Raw genomic sequence first — 25,957 nt, 5'->3', positions numbered from 1 at the left:
CTGCATAAAAAGAACAGAAGGATCGAAGTACATCAATGATTACAGTGCAATCATTGCCCTTCTATGGAATGCAAATACAGATGTGCAGTACATTGCAGGCAATTCTACTGCAGTTGCATGATATGTCACAGCCTACTTAACCAAAGCAGAGAAAACAGAGCTGAAAGAACTCTTGGATGACATATCAACTGACAAAATACTGTCAGTGAAATTGTACAGCTTAGGCAAAAAATGCTCTCCCATAGAGAATGTGGCTGCTATGAAGCCACAGACTGTTTAACCGGCACTGCCTTGTATGGAAAATCTGAAAACATAGTGTGGCTAAGCCTTGGCCCTGCTGCATCCAGAAAAAGAGTTCTCAAATCATACCAAGACATAGAATCAATTGCCAAAAATGATCCCAACAGCCAGGAAATTTTGAAAAACAACTTACTGGACACATACCACCCAAACAGGAGCACTGCTTTGGACCCATGATTCTATACCACATAGCCGAAAACCTCACATACAAAATAATATTAAACAAGATGAGAAAACAATACATAGTGAAAGGTTGTGAGGACAGCCTGGTTAAACTTACCAAATGCAGCCTGATTAATCATATGAAACTATCATTAAAATCTTCTCAACATAAAGAAATGTATTACATGGCCCTGCTGCAACCTTTTAAACCATGGAGAAAAGAAGATGATTTATTAGATACCCATGCCTCCTATGAAGATGCTTTCAATGCAAATGAAAGCTCTATAACAGATATACATTTTACGCTGTTCAAAACCATGTTAGACATTGAACGCCAACAAGAAGAACGTCAGGCACAACTAAATATAGACACTCCTGACAGCAGTCAACCTTCTCTAACAGGAAGCCAAGAACCACTTGGACAGCCACTCATAGCAATTGAGGCAGAATTAGCCATGAGTGAAGTAGAAAACACCATGTGTCAGTATGAGTAATCTACAGAAGACATTGCTATACTCAAAACATAATTAAACAATGAACAGTGTAGCATTTAAAGTTTAGTTTAGAAGTAACTAAACAAATTGGACATGGTGTGCAGCACGAAACTAAAACTTGTACCTGTCAAGACTACACACCTATACTGCTGTATGTAAGTGGTCAAGCTGGTTCAGGCAAACCATTCTTAATAAACATCATCAGCAAGTTCCTCCAACAATTGACAAACAACAAACATTTAACTGTTGTAACAGCCCCCACAGGTTTAGCTACCTACAACATAGGTGGTGTCACTTTACACCGATTGCTACTCCTTCCAGTATAACACCAAAACAAATTAGACTACTGCAAACTTTCAGCAGAAGCTGCTATGAGACTACACAGAGTTTTGAAACACATGAAAATGCTCCTAATAGATGAAGTAAGCATCGTCTCCAAACTAATGTTGGCTTTGATTCACCTCAGATTGCAACAGGTCCTCAAAAAGGACTATGAAGAACTCTTTGGAGGAAAACATTATTGTTTTCAGAGATCTTCTTCAATTAACACCAGTGAAAGGTGAACCTATTTTTAAAATCTTAGGACACAAACTGTACCATAAAACTCTTGGCAGCATAGGAAATGTAAATATTTGGTAACAATTCCAATACAAAGAACTAACTGAAAACATGCGTCAGTCTACAGGCTTCACCTACACCAACATCTTGGAAAGTATTCGGATTGGTGTACTATCTAAAGAAGCACAGTCTATATTAAATACCAGACGCATCCATGAGCTCTATGGCCATAACACATGTGCTCCTGATGTCATGGAACAATTAGCACACAAAAATGTAAACTGTATGTCCTTGATGCCAACTCTTCCAAGCTGTGCACAATTCAATGAAACAATGCTGAAAAAAGAAATGCAACAAATAGTGCAAATGTACTTCACAAACAAACTGGACATGCACGGTATGACACTATCCATGTGTCAACAAGCCACAGCACAACTAAATACCTTAGAAAACTCTATCCTTCACACAGCTGGTTTAGAGAAAATGTTAACATTGGCCCTCATTAAGACCCTGGCGTTAAGGGGTTAACGGCGCCGTAAAAGGTGTCGGCACCGTTAAACCCTTAACGCCTTACTACAAGGTCCCTTTGCGGGAGGGGCCCGCAAAGGGACTCTCGACAAGCTGGTCAAGTGGCACAGCGAGTAGAGCGCTCGCTTTGACATCCGTGCAGAGCTTGCTAACGCAGGTTCAAATCCCAGTTCGGCCAAACTCAGCCTTTCATCCTTCCGAGGTCGATAAATGAGCACTACACACCGTGGGTAATAATAAGCAGCGCTCAGATATCTGAGGGTTCGTAGTGCTATATAAATGCAAAATTATTATTATTATTATTAAGTACGGTACCGCAATTTGCGGTACCTTACTTACCGCCTTCCCCATTCCCATTATGCCCTATGGGGCAAAAATGGGAATGGGGAAGGGCCATGGTGGCATGGGGAATTACCGCCCCGCCAACCTTGGAATGGGCTGGTAATGCCCCATTCCGCCATGGTGGACTCCGGCATCGACCATGGTGCTAATAGCTAATGAGGGCCATTTTGTTTCAAATGTAGAGTGATGCTAAAGCATAACCTTGATGTGGAGCAAGGATTAGTTAATGGTACAGTTGTTGGCTTCCAAACATACCCACGTAACACCAACATTCAGTTTGTCAATATTCACTTTGACAAACTTTCAGAAGTTAAAACGATAGGCGCTCAACAGCCCGATTCCTTCTTTTCAAAGAAATGTATGTACGCAGAGAACAATTTTCTCTGCTCTAGCATACGCAGTCACCATTAATAAATAACAAGGTCTTACCCTAGATGAAGCATTGACTGATATTGGCAGCACAGTCTTTAAAGCAGGCATGAGTCACGTATCACTGTCACACCTACTTACACTTGAAGGTCTATTTCTAGTCAATGTTGATGCAAGTAAAGCCAACGCTAATATTCCTTGCATTGTAGAGTATAATAGACTACGTGCACTCTACACACCCCATCTCAAAATGTACCCTGTTCCTCAAAAAAGGAAACGTTGTGAGAGAAAACTAGTGCAGACTTAACTTATACATGATCTCACAAAAGTACCTCCAAAGAAATTAAAAGCTGCTGGTACTTCATCAATAACCACAACCAAAGAAGGATCTACTGAAAAAATAAATGCATAGCGAACTGCGCAAACAAAGCCAAATACCTCTTCAAAGAAACTACTTGCACTTCCATCAAATGGCTCAGACACTGAACTATCTGGTCCATTCAAAGTTTCCAATACAACTGGTGTAAATAGCTCTATAAATGTAGCAATCAATGTTCTATTCCAATTGCCACCAATTGTTGAAGACATTTACTTAACGGCACAGACACATTGGGCCTCATTACACGGTAGGCGGTGAGCCATGGCGCTATTAGCGCCATGGCTCATGCCGGTAAAATACCGGCACCGCCTTGGCGGAAAGGGGATTTACCGCCCCATTCCAAGGTTGGAGGGGTGGTAAATCCCCTTTCCGCCATTGCCCTTCCCCATTCCCATTTCTGCCCCATAGGGCTCTATGGAAATGGGGAAGGCGCTAATTACGCCACCGCAATTTTGCGGTGCCGTAATTAGCTCCGAGGTCCCTTAGCGGGTTGGATTTTAACGCCTGAAAGAAGCAGGCGTTAAATCCTCCAACCCGCAAAGGGACCTCGTAGTACGGCGGTAAGGGTTAACGGTCACCGTTGCCATTAACGGTGACCGTTAACCCTTACCGCCGTCCGTGTAATGAGGCCCATTGTGTTTGCAAATGTTAGTCCTTCACAGAAATGCAACAAACAATCCTGACAACACTTACGTGTTTCTGGAATAAGGCAGGACCTGGAGTACTGTGCGGGAATGGTGAGATTCACTATAAACACACAAGGAGATCCACAAGAATTTCTAATGTACTTACTACAAGTACTGGAAAACAAAAACTTACCTATAAATGAAATCTTCCAGATAACATACATGTAGAAACATACATGCACTCTCTGCAACCATGTTTCACAAGACCACATCCCCTAATGAATGATTTCTATATGTATCCATAACAAATTGTGAATCCATTCCATTTCACCAGCTTCTTCAGAATGCAAATCATGGCATAGTATGCCCTTTCAACAGTTCATAGAATCGTTCCACCATACCAATAAACTCACATAGCCAATATAACTGTAAGTTTACAGGTTTCACAAACGGCCAAGTAGCTCTTGGAACGAAAACCTTCACAACAGTAGGTATAATATACTACGCTGGTGCCACAACTACTACAGGGCTCTACTCTGCATATGTGAAAAAAGAAAAGTCATTGGTTTGAATGTAACAATACCTCAGTTACCCCAAAACATAGGTTACCAGCAAATTCAACAAATGCCTACTTAATATTCCCTCAACCCAAATTTAGTCACTAAACTGTAGCACATGAACAGTTACAATACGCCAGCAGGTATCTAACTACATCGATAGTACTGCAAGAACACTTTGCAAAATCAATCTAGTTAGAATACACAAATAGGTATCTAACTACTTCAAAAACACCCTTCATTGCAAAGCACTTCAAATACGCTACCTGAATTGTTATATGACAAAATTCGTCTAACCTCTTATGTAGTTACAGTACGCCAACAGGTTTCTAGCTATTTCAAGCATTCCCTCAATTACAACATATTTCAAGCAAACCTACTATCACCCTTACACTCACATAACTGTAATCGTGTTTTTTGTTATCCAGTACAGATTTTTTTCTCTCAATGACCCAATGATTATGCAAGGTTAAAACAACAGCGGTGTGCCATACACTAATGTTGTAGCAAAAATAGTACTTAAAATGTACTGTTTATGAGGGTCTAAAAAAAGAAAATGTATATTAAAAACTGTACACCACTACAGCTTTTGAACTATCATGCTTAACTAATTGTACTTTACAATATTAATGAACTACGCATTCTGTGAGCACTATCCTCAACTTGTACTACAATCATGAGTACTGTATACAGTACAATAACATAATTCCTCCATATAACAAACACTTAGTACTCCCACTACATTACGTACAATTACTGTACACATATTCCTACTATGGTGATTCTGGCCATACTCCTATTACCTATAATTACAATACACATATTACTACTGGGGTGATTTTACCCAGTGCACATATTCTGGAAGGCATGGCCCAGAGTCTGGCCACTGACAACAGCACAATTAACTGTATAACAAGTATGTATCATACATGGTCACCCCACCCCCTTGCAATCGAAGTTATGTCCACAGACACCGATTTGACAGCGAGCTTGGCAGCATTTAGAAACCCTTTTTTGCTCTATATAAACAGCTCTACATTGCCTTCATTCCACTTCCCTACCATTTCTACACCCTCTTGCAGCCATCAAATAACCCCAAATGTCTTTTCAAAGCCCCCGTTCACCGTGATGTTCGCAAACTACTGTGTTGTCTGTAGACATCTGTGGCACCTTACCAGCCTTTTTCAACCTACAAAAACTGCCCCAAATCATATTTTTTCTACTCCCCCACCCTTCTCAGTCCTTCTTTCCACTACCAAATGACCAAAAATATGTTTTCAAAACGTTTCCCCTCCGATCTGTCCATGGTCTGCTGCGACTGTCCACGGATCCAACATGGCGGAAGTTACCCAAAAATCAGATGCACCTCACACTCTTCACCATCCAATCAGCGAGTGCGTCTGATGTTTGCAGACTTCACATCGGCCCCTGGGCCAATTGGAGCCATGCCCGAAGACCAATCAAGGAAGTGAATCCACGAATCAAACCCAGATATCATAAATTTTTTGGTCGTTTTAAAAAAAAACTACTGGACAGATATGCACCAAATGTACAAAAGCACGTTTTCAGGCCCAAACCACCACTCTTGCTGCAAATCTGGTGAAAATCCGTTCATCATTTCCCACATCTGTTGAATTTCAAGGGTTTTGTTGCGTTAAATCTTATCACCTTAACTCTCTCTTAACTAAAGTTTTTTCACAGAATTTCAAGGGTTTGAAGTTTCTGTTGGGAAGGAGAGCACGTCTTCCCACCCCCCTTGGCAATACCAAACAAGAACTAGAAGTCATTAGAGCACATCAAGGGAATAGGAGAGAGGGGGTGCACATATAGGGGGGTGAGCAATCACCTTAGTTCATGTATTATGAGCTATCTGGTAGATGCAGGAGTGAACACCATTTTGGCAAGCAGCAGCCATCTTAGAAGTTAGGCCCAAGTGCAGCAAGCAGTATTTTGGGCATTAGTTTTAGGTCCCTTGCGTGAGTGTGAACACCACCCCCACCCTGGCGAGGTCTGAGAGATCCACAACCTCCTCCATTGTTCAGAAAGATACAGGCCCTCACGCCCTGGGAAGAATGTCGGGACTGTCTGCACTCAGGTCTATCTAGCCTTTTAATTATAGCCCCTGAGATTCTATATGAGGCTGCAACCAAAAGACCTGGGGCTATACCCCCTGAGTTGTCCCCTAGTGATGCCTCTGGTGTGCCGATTCCTGCAATAATGGAAAAAAATGCTTGAAAATGATAGCCTTCCCTGTCCTCATAGGCATACACCATGTGCCCCCCTCCTCTTTTCTTGCTCCTCCACTCAATAGTTTATTCGGTCCTAACCCTCTCCCGTTATACATTGTGACCCTTCAGTTCATGCAACACAATTTATTTTCTGAGCGCGTCTTGCGGCCTTACCATAGTAATCCTACGTCATTCCCCAGGTATTCTCCAAATAAGCAAAATATTTCATACATGTATCTGGGTTCCCAGCCCATACCCAACTCCCAAACTTAACATGGTGTCCTCTTTCCTCCCTCCCTGCCCCTAGCCTGATGTGATTGCATGCATGTTCCTCTTCCAAATAGAATTTCAAGCACTTTCAGCGTCCCCCTTTATTATTGCTCGAATTGCCCGCATAGAGAAAAAAAAAATGGCAAATTTTCATTTATGCAAAGCATGGGAGATATGTAAACGTTTTTTGGGAGCAGGGGGTAGGCCCTTCTCTGTTGAATATTTTAAAACTTCTGGGCTAATTTACCCCAAACCAGCAAAAGTAATATCTGCAATGCTTTGTGCCCAAGTTGTTTCTTATTTGTTCAATCAATGCACTTTTCCTGTATGGGCAAATCAATAAGACTGGGCAGAAAACAGCACTTTTTTGTTTTCTTAATAACTTTTATAACTTTTAACATTTTCCCCAAAATTTGCAGTTGGGGAGGGAACAATGACAATTTCTTTTTTTTTTTTATGTCATCCAAATCTGTCCACCAAGTCAAACGTTATTAGCAATATAATTTTTGGAAAAGTCTATCTACACGGCTTCACCTTAACGCCAACCTATACTATGTTAATACCAATAGCAATATACTGTTTATTTCGGGCACCATTTCCCATAAAATCCGTACAAAGAATACATTAAAACATTTATGAATATGTATAATTCTGCAAGAATGTCGGAGCAAGCACACCTACATTTCTGTGAAGCTACTGGTTTTTCGGAAGGAACAGATTGAAATGATTATTGCCAGAGATGAGCTGGCCCTTCTTATAAAGTTAAACTGCTTTCGCTCACATCAGGTCCTGAGTACCCTTCGCAGATCTTATCCTTCTCACCCTCATCTCCCTCAGTATGGTCAAGGAACCCTCTGTGTTTTCATGCAGTACACACGCAATAACAATGTATGTCTCCAAATACAAGGCCAGTCCCCACTTCGGGCAATGCCTCTATTTCAGCAGCTGACTTTCTGGTTTTAACTGTAAAAATACAGCACCCTCCCCCATCGAAGATGCCTGTTCTGTTTCTCTGGTCACGAGGCTGTCAGCAATGGCTGGGTTGCCACTTGCAAACGTGCACCGCATAATGCTACTCTCGCCCAATGAGAGCGATATAGATATAGAAACAGAGTGAGAGATAGAGATAGAGATAGAGATAGAGAGAGAGAGAGAGAGAGAGAGAGAGGGAAGAAAGGAAGAGCCAGAGAGAGAGAGAGAGAGAGAAAGAGAGCAATATCAGTGATATGATACGCAGGGTACAGCTAGTTTCAAATATTGCTGGGGGATATATTTCTTCAGGGATAAGCTCGTTTTGGAGCTGTTCTATTTATTGTTACTTACATAGGAGAATGCTGAAAAATTATTACCAGGCTGATTTTTTTCTGAAAAGAGCATTATGGATTTTCCCCGATTTAAATAAGAACAGTAGCGATGCACCAGATATTCCAGTTTATATCTCCTTAAACTTCAAACAATGATATTATCATAATATACCAAACCTTTCTGGTGCCCTGGATAGGTCCCTGGCTATAAGGACTAGAAACTAAGCACACTATTCTCAATGACAATCTAATAGATGTCCAGTCACGCTTGTGGGGAATGACTCCTTCAAACATTTATTAATGAACTCGAAATATTTTTTGGTGTATTCTACTACTTTCCAAGTAATATAGCATTTGAACACTCAATTGGTACTTTCAAAGGAAATATAAACAATCGTTAACATAATATATTAAATCTCTCTAAGCAATAAAGATCACCAATTCACGAATATGTTGATAAGTGAATAGTACCCCATTTTTACAGATAATTTTACAAAATGGTATGAGCAACAGTTCAAAATCGCACATGATGGGTCTTCTTTGAATTTCTCCCACAATCACTATATGTTTCGGGACCATCTATCCCTTCATCAGGTGAGTTCTATATTATCTTCTATAGTCTGTGTCTTCAAATAACCTCATTGGTCAATCTAGTAAACTGAAAGAAACCAACAACCTAGTTAGAATGATTCATCAGTTCCTTATATTGTTCAAGTAAATGTAATGTATGTGAGCAAGTACTCTCACTGACCTGTGTCTTCATGTACTTGCTGCCATGAAGGAACAGAAAAAGAAATTCAATCAACTCTATAAATCTGCCAACTATTGATGGTAATACTCTGGCTGACAGGAGGATAAGCGGCAAATGCAAGGTTGGAAACGGGTGAAGCTTGTTGATTGAGATTGTTCCATAACATTAAAGCTGGTATACATACATTGCCAAAGCCAAAAGGTGGAAAGGTAAAATCACATCCTTAAGGGCATTTGGGTTACTGGTGTTGCAGAAGGACAAGAGTGGCAAAGAGCCACCCTTCTGGAAGGTGGATATTCAGAAGAAGAGTGCCTTGCTTGCATGGAAGTGTTAAAGAGCAGTAATGCAAATCTTGTCTTTTCTGAAAAGGTGTGGAAAGTCGTAAAACTACAAATTGTTGAACCTGTTATGAATTGTTGGTTGTCAGTAGATCTAGAACTTCAGAAGCATTGTTGATTGTGGAAAACTACCAGGTAGGGGAGTAGACCCGCATAGTGAATTCTTGTAGAAGTGGGCCTGGTATGAGAGTAAACCAGGTGGAAGTGGGAACACTCTAAAGTTATCCTGACAAAGATACAAACTGCAATTTCAGGTGTTGAAAGAAGAGTTAAGAAAAGCTGATATTAAGAAGCTGTGACATTTATAAGTTGTGACCAATCATCCTGACCAAGAATATCATTGATGGTTTTTGATGAATTGAAAATCACTTTTCAAGGAAGAAGAGGAATCTTTCTTTTGTTGAACATTGGATTAACAGAGCTTCCTTTTGACAAGTTGAAGGTGCACGGAACTGTGTTGGAATTTTGTTACAAACCCAGATTTCTTGTTTCTTTTTGTTGAACATTGGAACTGACTCCAACTTGAAACCTGGGGAAGGGAAGCCATATATTGCCTTGTGTATTTTATGTACCAGTGTGAGGGCCAGATGTCCTTTGTTAGAGTGTTTCCTTTAGTTTATTTTAGGCAGGGAAATCCTGGTCAGGGTAGGCATAGTGAGGCGTAGTGAGGTGTTTACTGAAACCTATGATTTAATAAAATGGCATATTTGGAGAAATCATCTAAAAGTTGTTCACCTCACATTATTGACCCCTCACAGGTACGACCACAATAGTGTAGGCTGGAACTGTTGGCTCAGCGGTTATCTATTGAATGTGTCGTGTAGATGCCTACCAGCCATACTAACCATTCTTTAAGATATTAGGATCATAAAGGAATCTATTTCCTTTTTGTTGAGGGACATACTGTGCATTTCAGATTTCCATTAATTAAATTGTAGACCCTGAAACATCTTTGGAGTTTTCCTACCCCTTCTGATGTGCCAGAGTGTTTGTCATAATAACCAATATATCATTTGTAATGCTAATGATACATTTTGTATTTGCCCTGATCCTTTTAGCTGAGGGCTCAATGGTTAGTGCAAAAATGACAAATTGACAACTTGTACACAGCCCACACTGTGATATGGCTTTGTTAGATATCGAAATAACCAGTCCACCCTGTTACAGATCTTCTCAGCATCTGGTATGATGAGGGCTGAGGGGATGGTTTTCTGACAAATATTCTAAATGATGTAGGCAATTGTTCTAATGTTTACCATTTGACAGCCTTTTGAAAACCTTGACTGACTTTGGTTGATCAATATTTTCATGAGTAGTCCAACGTCAATATTTATTGAGACAGTGGTTAGGATGCAAACATTTCCCGGGTTATCTATTAAAGACAAGATAGCGCCCTTCACAATGCCAGTCAGTTGCCCAACCTTAATGAATATGGTGAATACCATAGTCATTAAGTCACAGAGTATGATTGCAAAGGCCTTATAGAAGGTGCCTATGAACGCAACAGTCAAACATCTAAGCATACACAAATTTAAATTAAATTATGCTTTTGAGGAGCAGAGTTAGAATTAATACAATTAAAGTACTTTATTTTATTTTGTTTAAACATAGACAGTTATTGGAGGTTTCTTATCCTAAACATGTTGTATGGCTAAGAGGCAACATCGTCATTGTGTATAAAGAAATAGAGTTGTGAAGACAAATGACTAAGCATTCCAAAAGATTTAATGAACACTTTGAAATTTGATGAAAAAGAAGAAGCGTGGTTAAATATTGTTTTTATGATTTAAGTGCATTTGGGTTTCAAGAGTTATATTCTCTGGGTATATTGACAGTTTACATGGGTCTCGAAACCAAGTGAACACCACCTTTCACAACCAATTGATTAACCAAATAATAAACTATTAGGTGCAGAAATAAGTACCATAAATATTGCTACCACATGCCCAGTTCCAACCTGGCTACAAGTGTTTCCTCTCTCATATCATATCTCAGTTTATAGAGCTCTCAGTCATCAAAAATGAAATATTGATCCTTACAGAAAAACAAGAGTAGAGGAAGAAATCATGTGGAGATCCCAAGTCAAGCATTATATCTAATAAATAAAAGTAATAATCCCTTTTGAGCCTTTCTAAATGCTCAGTGATCATCAATCTTCCTGATAGACTTCGTAAGTGAGTTCCAGATCATGGCTGCAGGGAGCCAAAATCCTCTTTCATTCATTTTGGGTCTCCTGAATGGAAGTCTGTAAGTGGTGGGACACAGCTGTCTGGTAGGAAGGTAGGTGGAGAATTTACTGTTGATTAAGTCTTGGGACCATGTCTGAGATTGCTCTCTGGGCCATGGAAGCTTGCTCGCCACTCTGAGCCATTGGAGCCCATGGAGGGGCGGTGGGATGTGATCACTTCTGCTTAGCCTCAGTGGGCTGCAGTATTTTGGATCAACTGAAGGTTAAAAATTGCTTTTGCTGGTAATGAAGGCCTTGACCAACACAACATGGTGAGATAAAGGGAACAGGAATAGAACATGTATAAGTAAAGTCAACTAAGATACAACGGCTTTTAGTTACCGCTTTTACTTAGCAATCAGGCTGTACGTTACTTTTCAGATTCACACCAAGGCTCCTAACTTTACCAACATGGTTGGTATAGTTAACCAGTGATGTTGCTAGTATTAGAATTCCAAACCTCACTATCTGTGCTGCAAAACATAATCTCTGTCTTGCTGGGATTAAACTTCATTCAGCTCCTTTCCTTTCAACCACTTACCTTAAGCACAAATTACATAAAGTGTTTCGCCTCCAGTCCCACATCATCTTTCAGTCTCAACAGGATCTTTGTATGTGCGCCAAGGTGACAAATGTCTCATTATACTCTTGCAGTAAAGTGGCTAGTGGACGAATGTACAGGCTAAAAAGTCTTTGGAAGTCAGATTCAAATGGAGGAAGATTATTAATTTGGCTCCTGTTGGTTGAATAGGAGCCTTGCCAATTGAGTGCTTTATATTTGATTGCAAAACTGTGGAGACAACTGAGCAGAAAATCATGGTCAATGGTATCGGAGGCCGTTGAAAAATGCAACCGCATCACGGTCCCGGCAGGTCCAAATCAACGTCCATCGGTACATGGTCAGTTATGGCCACCACTACCAAATCAGTACTATGGCCTGGTCTAAAATCAGCTTGTTGATCATCTAATAAGTTATTTATTAAAGCAATGCGCTGGCTTTGCTGCAAGATGACAGATTCTAGGAGCTTCTCAGGGAATAGCAGCAAGGATATAGGCCGATAGTTAGCCTTATCTCTGATTACTTTTTTAGTACAGTGTGTGCCATCTGGGCCAATTTTAAATCATCTAGCTCAGCATGCAACAATTATTGACTGATCAAATGACTGACCTCAATCTAAAGAAAATCACCTGCATGTTGGGCAATTTTGCAGGGGGGGTGTCACAAGGTTAGCCAGAGAGTTTTGCTTTATTTAATAGAACGAACATGTCTGAGCCCCCAAGCAGTGTATTGAGAAAAGGATTCAACTCATCCCTTTCTGCATCTGTATCTAGAGTAGGATGTTTTAATTCTAACAGGGATCTGATTGCGCTAACCTCAGTGGAAACACCTCAACTAATTGCCCCAAAGAGCTGATGGCTTTAACTTCTCTTAGTTCTGCACAAAGGACAAAGAGTTTGTGAGATAGATTTGGGGCTCTTTGGAGTCAATGGTTATGAAAATAACGACGTTTTGACTTCATAGTTTTCTTTTGGTGAGCCCTTCATTTATGTTTATCCTTTGTTCGGGTCTCTACTGAGCAATATTTGCACCATTCAGATTTGGAGCGAGTGAGCGATTTTGTGGAGACTATGGTCTCGATTCATGGAATATTTTCCCAGTCCAAAGTGAATTTGCACTGCTGAAAAGTGACTTTGCACTGCCAACACAAGCCCTGATTCATGGAACTGTGAAAAGTTTATTTGTGCCATGCAAAGTCTGGGCAAAGTCATGGCAAAAATACACTTTGCACGGTTCCATGAATCAGCTTCTGTGTCGGCGGTGCAAAGTATCTTTTCAGTAGTGCAAAGTCACTTTGAATCAGGCAAATATTCCATGAATCGGACCCTATAAGTGCCAATGAAAACCATATGACTTGTTTTTTCTAGGGTCTTCCTGTTTTGTTACTTATTGGAGGAGTTTCGTCTGCATGCTTAATGAGTCATTATACATTTCTAAGGCTTGACTCAGGTTTAAGTTGACCAATGTCTGTGCAGATCCCTTGAGAATCTTGATTAGAGCTTCTTCAGCAATTAAATTGCAAGCTCTGCTTGGGACATGAATGTAGGCCTCGTTTCTATTGGACCGATCTCAGACTAAACGGCATAGTGATCTGACCAGATAGGGGCCTCGAACAATATCATTTCTAGTGCTTTGTCTAGAAAACAAATGCACCCAAAATATGAACTTTCACCTTTGTCTCTGTTTCTATCACTTGTTCAACACATGGTCTATTTAAGAACTCTAGCATCTTCCTAAATGTCTCAGTTGGTCTCATGTTTATGTCAGTAGTTAAAGTACCCAAATGTAAAAGTCACACCTTGGGGTAACACGGAGAGAATATCGATTCATGTCAGTTTGTATATGGAGGCCTGTATTCGATTTTATTTTTATTGAGGTTTTGTTTTGTGTCAACTTACAAAATGCATTGTTTCAAAGCACCAGATTGTGAAAAACCAGTAGTGCACACAGACAATCAAAGTATATAGTATGGAGGCATGTTCCTACTTGAACAGCAGCATACCAAACTCAAAAACGGATCAAGACAAAAATCACCTTACACAATCATGATGATGTCATGATGACAACATGGGTTAAACACAGTACTAAGTGCTACTAGGCTTGTAGACCGGCCGGCTTAGGGTGGTGAAGGGCTTTGGGGAGGTAGATGGTCAAAGATAAAAAAACAAGACAGAGAAACAGTAGATCAAAATGGGTTGGCTCTGTTGGTGAGTTGTCACTTTGGAGTCTGCGGTGGGTTCTAGCCATTGGAAAATGCCTGTTGAAAGAGGAACTTTTTCAGGATCCTAGTGAATCTGTTGTCGTGTTTCTCCAGTCTGAGGGTTTTAGGTAGGTCGATGTTCCAGAGTTTAGGGGCCTGGATGACCTGCCTCTTTCTCGCTGTTTCTTTTTAATACAGATTTCCGACAATCCAAAGCATGGATTTAGGTAATGAGGACCCTTGTTATGCATGATTGGGGGAATTAGGCAGAGGATTTTGAAAGGAACTCTGAGACAGAAAAGCAGCTAGCGTCTTGGTGGCTGGTGAAACATGGGCCAGGACCCAGTATCTCTCTGACTGCGTGATTCCGGAATAAGCTTTAGTTTAATAAATAAATAAATAAATAGTTGTTGGGCCTGGAATTGTGTTAAACCCAAGAAGAATGAGTTACAGGTTGGAAAGGTTGTATGTCTATAGAACATGCTTAACATTGGCACAAATCTATGAGAATGAGCATACTGGTCGCCCCCTGGTGGTCAGGTCACAGTAGCACTAAGTCAATATGTTTTTTAAAAAGTAAAAAGGCTTGTTCCCTTACCCCTGCAACTCCCCCTCACCATCCACTTTGATTTTTCCTCTTCATCTTATTCCTAGACTATCACCCCCAGCAACCCGTATCCAACCCACCTACCATCCTCACCCTCCTCTGAACCCATACCTGCTAGCTCAACCTCTACCCCCCACTGAAACATGACGGCGTTGCTCGCAGGGCGACCACCTGCTCATGTTGAGTAGTTTAAACTGGGGGCACATGATTAATGTTGATCAGGTGGGTGTCTAAACGTAGAACTAGTCACTTTGGAAATGGCTATGGCTTCAAACAGTACACTCTTATGTGTCATTTCAGGGCAGGGCATAGTCTTACGAAAGGGGTGCAATCAAAAGTTGGATTAATGAAAAATGGCATCTATCTGTGGCATACGGGTTAGGTCTTTGTCCAAGACCATTCCTGGGACCGTGAGTGGGGCTGCAGGTTGCAACATGTCTAGGGTGTCAGACCAGGAGAAGAGGAGGGTGGTGGATCTGGGAATGCTGAACCTAAGCACCTCAGATTTTGAGGTGTTGATAGCGAGATTGTTCATGCTAAGCCAGTCCTGGTCTGTACTGGGGCAGTTAGAGATAGTTCCAGATTCTACAGTATTCTTCACTACGTTGAACTCCATCTGGGCCTTGTCTGCGTGTAGTTGGAACTTAGAGGAGAAGAGGTTCATGAGGGCAGCCAAGTGTCTAATGTATGTATGATTTCCACTCAGCCATTTGGGGACATAGAATGACAGAGAATGATGCATTCATACAGATCTTAAGCCTGGATAGCAGAGTGGCATTGCTACTCAGAATGATGTGTTCCTGAGTATGTTGTGAGTCCATGACTCAGCAGCAAAAAAAACACTAATTGCATTTAAAAACCTTGATCCTGGGATTTTCTATAGTCGTAAATGTGTCCTTTCCTAATGAGACAAGTGCTCAGACTAGCAAACTGGAAATAACTGTTCACTGTGCACGCCTAATGGACACTGTTTCTGAGCATTGTGGCAGTCAGAAACAAATCAGACACCAAGCCCTGCCCAGTCCAGGTATCATGCTGGGAACTCACCCTGGCCTACATACACACAAGCCAAGGAGGCAACTTCTGACAGTGACCCTGTCGCACTGACAAACACACTGCTCAGCAACAATACCATGTAATCCAAAGTTCTTAAGGGAGATCCTCTTAGCCCAGTGTCCAGTCACTGAAGGACAACAAATGAGAAGGTTTCAAACGTTTCTTAAAGGATCTTTCTTGGGTTAAAACGTATTTTCTAAAAGGAGAACATATTTTTTTTAAAGAAAATGATCTAGTTAATATTTTTGGTGACCCTGTCATTGTTCCATTTGGTGATGAAGGGAACACGGAAGAGGGTAGATGGAGCAACAGCTGGTTTGCAGGATAACACTGATGCACTGGAGATTCTGGAAACAAGGAGAGGAATCCAATCTCTTAACAAAAGGTTTGGTGGAACCACCAACAGACACCATGGCCACCACCAGCTGAAGGGTCTCTACTGCACATACTACTGGAGCAGCAAACCCTAACCTCTACCTACTCCCTCCCGTGCCTACATACGCAGCCCAACAGAACACAACTGTTTCCAAAACGAAGAAGCAGCCATGCATCATTGTTAAGAAATTGATGTCAATTCAAAAATAATTTCGATGTACTTGTGTAGTTATGTCTAGTAAATTGCTGCAGAAAAGTAATATTCTATTTTAAACATGTGCCTTCAATAATATGCAGATGCTACAAGTCAAGGATCACTTTTGACTCTTTTCCAAAGATTTGGCATCTACAACAGTCGAGTTAAAGGCTTATAAAAGGACTTTGAAAATGTTTGCTATGGGCGGCTCATTAGCCGTGCATTAACAGTTGAAACCTCAGGGACAGTGCATTAATATTATCATGACCTGTGCATTTTCTTCAGCTAAGGACTATCATCCTAAATGCATTGCGTCATTTTCAGCATGACTGCATATTTGGAAAACATTACAAAGAAGACATAATCAAGAATAAGTCTATCATGGGGTTTGACTTCATTGCTTGGCTCCTTCTATTTCATCATGAGCCCCCCCCCCCCCACACTGCAAGATCCTCTAGGGAAAGCGTAGGCAACACTTTTGCATCTAGCGTGTGTGGCAGTAGATAACCCACCTTGGGAAACGAGGCACATGCCTATTATTAGCAAATTGAGATCATTATTGACCTCCTCTCAGCTAATCAAAATGTTCAAAGTGCAGTCAATAACTACTAGTATTGACTGCATGCTGAACATTCTGACTTCAAAAGAAAACAGCGAAACAACAATGAAATGTACAAATGCTTTCATTTTCTTATTTAAAAGTGACATCTAATACATGCTCATGTTAAATCCACTCCAGTTTAACCAAATTGACATTACATTGCTTAACTTTATTACTACAACATAAAGCCCATTTAATAGTTGCTCAATGTGCCCATTAACTTCACCACCAAAACTCCAAAACACTATGTGCTAATAGCCTTATAGACCTTGGGTGGAGTCACTATCGCTTGGCATTATGATCTTGTCCCAATTTATGACCTTGGAGGCAGTCTTTATCCCACGATCAGGACCCCTCACAGGTCTATATAGCTGTTACCTACCTGGGATCCCTCAATTCTCATCATTGATTGGATGTACATTTTTCTTGAACTATTTCTCATTTAGTTGAAATCCAGCATATCATAGACTAGAGGGAGGGACATTGTGGAAATCTGTTTATTTGGGGATTGCCTATGTTGCTTTCACTATCAGTGTGTGGAAAATGGCTGGCCCCCTTCCTCTGATCCAGGGTTGGTTTAGACAGGAGATCTGTGATAGCAGTCCTGAAGGGGATAACAAAAACAGAAGCAGGACAAAAGTCACTCGCACTGTCACCTCCTGTGAGGAAGGTTGTGATTGTGATTGTGAGGGACTCGCTCCATAGCTAGAAGGTTCATTGATGAAGCACTGTTGTTAGTTAAGATTTTCACTGGCTTTTCCGGTTGTCCCAGTCAGGTGAGATATGGTTGCTCCCAATGAAGCAGACATCCCTAAGTTTAATAGCAGAAACGGACAGGGAGAGTTGGTATTCCAATTTGCAGCTCACTGCTTTAACTTGGAAGGGTTGTATAACTCAGTGGCAACACTCTCGTCTTAGAAGCAAGACGACGCAGGGTAACACAGGTTCGAATCCCATGTCTGCATTTAGAAACATCTTTGATATTAGGCGTGATATAAATAACTTATTATACAATTTCATGAAACAATATGGTGGTTGTGAGACGAGGGTCTTTGACTACTTTACTCTGACGTATTAGCAACATCTGTCCGGGTGGGGTTACCTCTCGATTTTAAGACCTGTGTTTGAAAATGTGGTAAATATAAAGCTCATGATGTCAGTGTGGTTGGAGATATTATGATGGTAAAGAAACAGCTTCTGATGCATGCAGGGAAGTCACATGATGGTCACCAGTGTCACGTGATGAACCTACACCAGTACATGACACCACGGCTTTGCAAGTCTCACAGACCATGTGCTATTATGAACATGACATCACAGGGCCTGAGGTGGCAAAGACACGTACAAGGCAACATTTTCAGAGCAGGTGCTGAAAATGTTGGTTGAAGAGGTGGTGTTCCAGAATAATATTTTGTTTGGGGCAAAGTCCGAGAGCCCCCCTATGAACGTTAAGAATGCTGTTTGGATAACATGGTCCTGCAGATCAACAGTGTGCCTGTTACTAAGCACACCACCGTGGACAACCTAGGAGGACACACCTATGCATTGTGGCAATGTTCAGCAAGCCGTAGGCGAGCAGCTGCATAGAGGGAAGGTGCAAGGCAGTATTCAGGGTGCTAAGAAGATGCAGAAGCAATTACTATCGTCTATGATCAAACAGTGTGATCTCATGAAACCGCTTCAATTGTTGGTGCACCCTCATACATTGGTTTCCAAATAAAACGTGTTTGCCCACGGACGACTTGTCCTGTATGCATGAGCAAAAGAAGCTATGCAAAATTGCCCAAAGCATTAAGAGTTTGTGTGACTTGAAGAGGTGAAGTGGAACACTGCCCTTCAGAAATGCTTTGAGACTAATGAGTGCATCCTGAACTTACTGACCATCATCCAACAGTATGCAAATTGCCCTGTTGTTAATACACCAATTGTAGTAGACAAGGCAAACACTGCTGCAGAAAGACACTCACCCTCTAGTCCATGCATGGTTATGTTTCACAACTTACACATGATTTTCTGCCCCCTACATAATGAAACGTAATGTGCATATCTGCACCCTTCAGTACCCATAAATTGGGCTAGTAAGGAGACAGTGCGCTTAGCAGCTTATACAAATCAAGACATCATGAAAAACACTTTTGACTACATAGAGAGTGGGATATCTACTGATAAGGCACTTCCTTCTTTGTGGTACGGTCATCGAGACATCAGGCAATGCAGAGCTCCATAGCATAAAAGAGTCATGAGCTGACCCTGGACATTTTGCATTGCAATGCATGATCAACAGTTCAGACGAACAGGTCATCTGCTCATTGATCGAGCAGTGCAGCGTCCTGTTCTGGGTCATCGTTTCATCTTGTCGGGGTGGTCTGATGTGAGTGCAGTCGATGGCTCAGACGACATATGGGAAATCAGCTATCCCATAAAAAAAACTCTCTGAGCGCAGAGCAGGACAGTGCTGGTCTTCGGCAATTAGATCAACCAAGGGACAAGCTTGATCATAGATGGCATGAAATGCATCAGGACTTAAGAGAATGTCGACTGGCATAAACCAATCGCCATTGCAGTTGTCTTCGGGGAAGGTTTAGGTAGGCAAGAATGTAAAAGAGACAATAGTAACACAAGGGGAGGGGTGGACAGTGATTTTCATGGTGCTGCTTGAATGGCACTGTCACCTTTCACCAAGCCCAGTGCAAACAGGATTGAGGCGGCATCCGTTCTGTATGATTTCCACACGTACCTAGATCTTATCCAAAACAAATTCACTATTACCCTGTGTAGTCCCTTGAATAGGGAGTTCTTATCCGGTCTCATGGAACTATATGACTAGTACCGTGCATAGCTTGAAAGAAATTAGGTGCGGGGGACCTTCCGTTCCTGAGTGTGCTCACTCAAAATACTCCTTTCGGAGTATGTTTATATTTGATTGTTTCCAAACCAATCTTGTGTCGAATTCACTCCAAAAGTTTGATTAAGACAAGGTAGAGCTTAATATGTATCTTTATTTCTGACACGTTAGTGTCATAGTTTATTACTTCTTTGGTATTATGCCAGACAAGTCAGTGCCCAATTTCTCATTGCCAATGCATTTCGGACTATGTCCATCATCAGGGCTCCAAGGCACTGATTGTAAATCATCAATTATCAACCTATCACAGTGTCCATAATAATCAATTAATATGTATACACAGCACAGTCCAGACACAGGTAATTACAATATACACCATAGCACATGTATGAATTGAGCAGTTTTCAAAATTGTCAAATGGAATGTAAAATTGCACGTACCCCAACACAATGGTAGTCCATGAGAGGATTTGTAGAATATAAGATCAGAGAGATTCAAATTAATACCTATTTTCAGTAATGCCGGTGTATATAACATAAATTCTTGAAAGTTAAAAATGTATTACTCTCATCATGTTCATACCTGTGATACTAGGTGTTCACAGAGCTGTATCACTGTTTAAATCCAAACAAAGCGGGGTAGTTCAGTTATCGTTTTTCATTTACCAAACATGAATATGTAAAACTAGTAAGCAGAGTAACAAAAACTTCCATTGCCTTACCAAAATGTAGATCAATCTGGCTGTCTGATCTGTGGGGATTACAGAATTATACTCGTTAGAGATAACATCCTGTCTCTATCTTCCTATCCTATCCCTGCTATTTGCGCGCTTACCTCCATCATCTATTATAGTAGAATCCCGAGTGACAGCTCAAAGGAGCTGCCGGCTCGGGTGAATGCTATTTCGTGACGCTGGTCCTCTTCGGGCATGCGCGAACTGGTCCCACGTTACAACACGATCGCATTTCATGATCTGTTGATTACAAAAATGGTGTTTCTTTCCTTTATGATAGGCACACCTATCGAGTGTTCCCTAATCTGTATTATAATCTCGTATTATATGTGATTCTGATTCAAATGACTAATGCGCATGCACGCTAAATTAGTGTAATCGTATGACGCCACTGCGCGTACGTGTGTTGACGAGATGGTAGTGTCTCCAGATGTTAAATAACTCATAATATATACCGAGGGATTTTTGTATGATAGCACATGGGTGCACTATATATTCTCATATGTATAAACATATATGTTAATTAAATTCTAGTAATCCTTTGCTGGACACCCGGAAGCAAATTAAGGTCACTGGAGTGAGGGTTCACTCCTGAGGCTTGGCTAATGTGTCACTTTTCTCACTAAGATTGCGTGTCTATAACACTCATCTAAGTTGGTACAGACTTGTCAATGTATACACTATTGTTTGTAGATGCATGTGTAACAAATTATTCAACCTGCCTAATACTATGTGCAGCGGGTGTACATGACCAGGCAGTGGGTTGCACTGCCTTACGTACCACAGGGAAAAGTTTCAAAGGAAATCTTTCCAATGTGGGACGTTTTCATGTTGCCCTAAAGGTTATATTTCAAATGGTGGTCCTATGTTTTATTTCTGTGTCTGTATGGAGGGATCCATATAATAACTTGAACAAACAAATGTAATTGTAATGAAAATTAACATTAACAGGAGACATTACTTCATGTCCATGTCCATAACTCTGTCCTTTACAAAAAAACACAAAAAGTTGATCTCTTCATTTATCCCCCCTGGTCTGAGGGTATCTAGACGATCTATCCAGTAAGATTCTTGTTGGTTCAGTCTTTTGCCAAGATCTTCATGAGCATTCCGTTGTCTGACCACTTCCAGTACTTGTATCCTTATCTGGCTCATGTTATGTTTCATCTGATTCCATTGTCTTGCCACTGCTGAATTCACATTATTAGTTCGTATGCAGGATCTGTGTTCATTCCAGCAAACCTTCCCTGGTCTTTTGGATTGCCCCACGTAATAAATACCGCAAGGGCATTTGATCCCATTTATGATATTTGGTGTATCGCACATAGCATAACTCTTGAGCTTGATCTTTTCTCCCGTTCAGAGATGGTTAACAATTTCTCCTTTTGTTATAAAGTTACAATTGCTGCAGTGAAGGCATGGGTATGTCCCTTTCCTTTTTTATCCCTGGTCTAGTTTTCACTCATTTATCTCTCAAGTTGGCGCTCCTTTTATAAGCAAATATCGGGATCTCTTTAAAAAGATGTTCAACTCTCGCATCATTTGTCAAAGTACACCAGTTCTTTTTGATTATGGACTTGATTTTGTTGCTTTGTAATGAGTAACAGGAAACATAAGCTATGCATGGTGTAGTTTTTTGTGTGGTGCTGCTGTTCTGTTGTGTATAGTAGTTAATTGTTCTTTTGCTTCACTTATCTCTCTTGGTTTGTATCCTCTCACTGCATATTTCTGACCCATTTTTGCAATTTCTCTCTCACTATCCGCTTCACTCTCATCATTTGACTGTAAAGAAGATTTCTTATCAAGCTCAGCTGGTGGAAGCTAAGGCGGTGCAATAAGTTATTGCGATCTGTTGCTTTTCTATAAATGTTAGTCAGATAATTGCCTTCATGTACCTCGATCTGGACGTCTAGATAATTAATGTTTGTTCTAGACACTTTATGTGTGAATTGTATACATTGGTCAATACTATTCAGATAAGTGAAGTTCTGTAGTGATTCTTCTGTGTCGGTCCAGGTCCCAAAGATGTCATCTATGAATCTAACCCACATCGAAATTTGTGCCTTCCATTCTGTTTGTTCTAGAACAAGGTCCTTTTCAAATTTATGCATGAACGTATTTGCATAGGTGGGGACCATACAGTCTCATTTGCACTCCCAAACCGTTCACTCCTGCCCCAATCAACTTTTTTGGTAACATTAGTGGCAGGTGGAATTGTAACACATAACCAAAGAAATACAACGGGAGAATCATTCCAGATGCTGGAAACTCATCTATTAATGCTCTGCCCAGGTGCTCTGGGGCAACATACATACAAACCTCCTAATTTGCAAATGGATTGGGCCAAAAGAAGTGACTTCACAGCAAAGGACATCACAAGGAGCATCATCAATCTTTGATACTTGGAGGCATCATGGAAGTGACTTTACAATAGGTTGCTATAGGTAAACCAAGAGGCAGCTAGCTTTGTGGTGCAAAATACCTAAATTGCACTATTATTATATATGGAACAACCTTATAGTCATTAGGCTTTTTTTTAAATAACTGCATGATATAGCAACAAATTAAGCAACTGAGCACATGTTCGCAGGTTTAGTTGATATCGATATTTATTAAGGTTTTGCTTTGCATTTCATATGCTTAAATAATACTTTATTTATCATAATGCCTTAGAAGCAAACCACATTACATGATACAGTAGCCTTTCAAACTAAAGTAACTATACACTATACACATTGTCCTAGAAATATGTTGAGCAATAAGAATATGGCTTTAGTTGTATTCTCCCCATCCTGCATGCAAAGTCACACTAGCATTATGCTGTATCATGTGAGCCTAACAAATCCCCCATGGGTTTTAAAGACATAGGCCCTCATTACGACCCTGGCGGAATCCGCGGTGCTAAATGCACCGCGGAGCATGGCGGAAAGCCGCCGATAGCGCCATGGGGGTTGGCGGATTTACCACCCCATGCCGACCTTGGCGGAGCGGTAAATCCCCAATCCCCATTTTACCCTTCCCCATTCCCATTCTTGCCCCATAGGGTATAATGGGAGTGGGGAAGGAGTTAATTACGCCGCCGTAAAGTACGGCGGCGTAATTAACAACGAGGTCCCTTAGCGCCATGGTTTTCTCCGCCCGGTAAAACCAGGCGGAGAAAACCTCCATGGCGCTAAGGGAACTCGTAGTACGGCGGACGGGTCCGCCGCGATTAGCGCTGGCGGAAACCCACTCCGCCAGGGTCCTAATGAGGCCCATAGTCATTATTTCATAAAACATGCAGCATAATGCACCCTTCTAACATCTGATGACTCCCTCTCATTCCCATTTTTAAAGGGACAAAAGTCCCTGCTAACAGTCCTGCCCACTCCCATCAATGGCTCACATTGAAATGCTCTGTTGACACAGAGCAACGTGAGAGCCCCTCTGATGCCCGAAGCTCCTTGGGACACGTCTTTCGTTCGGAAAAAATCAAGTATCCTGCTGCAAAGACAATGAGCGTGCTGAGCAAAACATTGTACTGCGGGCATTACTCATTGAGATGTCGAACGGGAGAGGTGTCCCACTGACAAATATCCCGGTCTGGCTCTCACAAGAGCCTCTGGGGGGCAGCTTACCCCTCTGCATCCCCTCACCCCCTACTCGGTACACCACTGCAAAGCATTCAGCAAGCATCCTCAGTCCTCAGACAGCTCCAAGCCATGTTAAGACTTGAGAAGAGGATAAGCAAACTTACAGGCAAGTTGAAGAAAGCTGCACTCAGCTCCCTGGGGCAGAGAAAAGGCTCCTGCGTAGCAACCTTGCTTCCATGCGCGGTCAGGTGCTCTACCAGATCTGAGCATGAAACGCAGTTCAGGAAGTCACGCATGGTGATATCACGTTTCTGAAAGCCAATCTCATTGCAGATTGGCTCAGCAGTAGCAGTCCGCCTTACTGGAAAAGAAATACAGTCACATTTTGATTGACTGTTTCGTTTTAAGCGTTCCAAGTACAACCAGCGGACGAAACATAGGCAAAATGAACATCTGTGCATTCTCCCTGCTGCTCCCGACCGTGGCCTACTCGCCTGACGTATATCTCTGCTGGTGATCCTCGTGAGGGGCCCCACCTCACTGCGGGACTGCGGGGGCCTCTACTACACCAGTGAGCCAAGCTCTGCTCCTCCCTCAAGTCTCAGAAAAGTCATCCAAGCACTGCCCATCTCCCACTGGGACAGTGCCAACACCCTACTCTCTGGAGTCCCAGAAGCCACTTTGCCCCTCCACAAAACCACCGAGAAAGCTAAAGCACACCTCATGACAGGACTAAGAAACTTCCAGACACATCACTCCCACCCTCGAGGCGCTGCACTGACTGCCCTGCAAGCAGGCACATCGTGTTCAGCCCTACCTGTAACCCCTGGCTTGCATGCCCTCTGTCCAATGCATTCCAGGTAACTCAACGCTTTATAAATCCCATACAAACATCCAGGAAGGACTAGCGCATTGAAGTGGCCACAGAGACATTCAGCACTATATATATATATATATATTTGTTTGCATTTTTAAAGCGCTCACATAGCCCGCGGGCCTCGAGGCGCTGTTACAGGAATTGTTCTTTTTTTAGTTGTGCAATTGCTACACTAAATGACTACATTATGAAATATATCTTTGTATTGTGCAGTAGTAGTTTAACTTCCATACATCCTCATTTTGGATGTCCTTGGGTTGCGTTTCCCTGCTGTTTCAACTCAGCACAGAGCCAATATTGCTGATAATATTAAGGTTCTATATTCACGGCTGGATCCCTTTAAAGATGTCATTTGTCCCGCTGGCGCGCTCATTTCCGTCCTTCATTTTGGTCTCGCTCAGTCAGAAATGAGTCGCAGTCCTTTCATAGAAAGCCTGACCTTTGCCAGCCTGTCTGGCTCCCCCATTTCTCCCCTTTTGTCCAGCTCTATTTCTGTCGCTGCCTTTCTTTGCTTCTCCTTTTCAACACAGTGATATGTCTGCAGTGGCAGCAGCAGCTCTATTCCACCTAATGGGCCTTCACTATCTTCTCCCTGTATGCCCACACACTGCTTCCATGGCAAGCCAGTCACAGCATGGCATGGCATATCTCCGAGCAGGGCGACAAGCCCTGCCCCACACAATTTACTTTTCACCTGCTTTATTTGTCCGTACATATAGGGTTTCAGGTAATTTTGCCGAAGCAAATTACTTCGATGTAATTAACTTGGAAGTAATTACTTCGAATTGTGACTTCTTTTTTGTTTACTTGGGGAGGTTCCCCCATACCCCTTTTACCACTTCACTACTATCCCCAGTGCCGTAAGTGGCACTACAAAATGAGCCGGGGCTCATCAAGGGGTGT

Source organism: Ambystoma mexicanum, chromosome 7p, assembly GCF_040938575.1.
Source record: "Ambystoma mexicanum isolate Mex_15411 chromosome 7p, UKY_AmexF1_1, whole genome shotgun sequence".
Classification (NCBI taxonomy): Eukaryota; Metazoa; Chordata; class Amphibia; order Caudata; family Ambystomatidae; genus Ambystoma; species Ambystoma mexicanum.
The sequence above is the reverse complement of the archived record's forward strand: the minus strand, read 5'-3'. Positions refer to the sequence as shown.